The following is a 1,147-nucleotide window of genomic DNA, read 5'->3' as shown; positions in this document are numbered from 1 at the left end:
ATCTATCTATCTATCTATCTATCTATCATCTATCTATCATCTATCTATCTATCTATCATCTATCTATCTATCTATTATTTATTTATGCTGCTCACTCTGGTCAGTAGAGCTCTGTCCCTTGGTCCTTCCTTCATTTCTTGATTTACAAATAAGCCTTTGGTCTCCAAGGGAATTCTTTCAAGTGTGGCACTCTGGCCAAAGCTCACTCAGCTAAAGATATCTGAGTACACACAAAGACTCTTGGAGATCACTGTGAAATATATAGTCTATGTACCTAACCATTCTCTTAATTTTTGGTTCCATGTTCTTTCATCTTAAAGAACATTTCCCCTAATCCATCTGTAGAATTCTTCACAATAATTTGTTTGCAAAATGTTCTCTCTTTCCTCTGTGTCTCTTTGTCTCTCTATCCTTCCCTCCCTCTCTCCATACTGGATGAGCAACAAGAATCATGTCTCATCAAGGTGTAACTTCATTCTAGGGTCTGTCCCTTCCCCACTGACTGAAGAGATGTCCTTCCTAAGAGGCTTTGTGGAATTTTACCTTGATATTGCATTTATACCACACTTTCCTGTCCATCATCAAACTATAACATGTTAAAATAGACATAAAAATTCTTAATTGTTTTAAGGGTTAAGAAAGATAATAGTAGGGGTCTGCAACCCTAAAGGAGGAACAACAATATGAACTAACCAGTACCCCCAGAGCTCACATCTCTAGCTGCATATGTAGCAGAAGATGGCCTAATCAGACACGATTGGGAAGAGAGACCCCTAGGTCTTGTAAACTTTATATGCCCCCCATACAGGGGAATGCCAGGGCCAAGAAGTGGGAGTGAGTGGGTAAGGAAGCAGGGTGGGGGGAGGGTATAGGGGACTTTTGGGATAGCATTTGAAATGTAAATGAAGAAAATATCTAATAAAAAATTTAAAACAAAAAAAAAGAAAAAGAAAAATGGATATATACAGAAGGTAAGCTTGTAAATATTCTGTAAGATTTCTGCTTAAGTTATCCATGACTCACTACAAGGACTTATTTGAACCTCTTACAAAGTGGTTACCTAACACTGAATTATTTCCAAACAGAATGGTAGTATTATTTCCAAATAATCTTAGGAGATTATAGTTTAATAATAATGTACTGGATG

Source organism: Mus pahari, chromosome 1 (assembly GCF_900095145.1).
Source record: "Mus pahari chromosome 1, PAHARI_EIJ_v1.1, whole genome shotgun sequence".
Classification (NCBI taxonomy): Eukaryota; Metazoa; Chordata; class Mammalia; order Rodentia; family Muridae; genus Mus; species Mus pahari.
The sequence above is the reverse complement of the archived record's forward strand: the minus strand, read 5'-3'. Positions refer to the sequence as shown.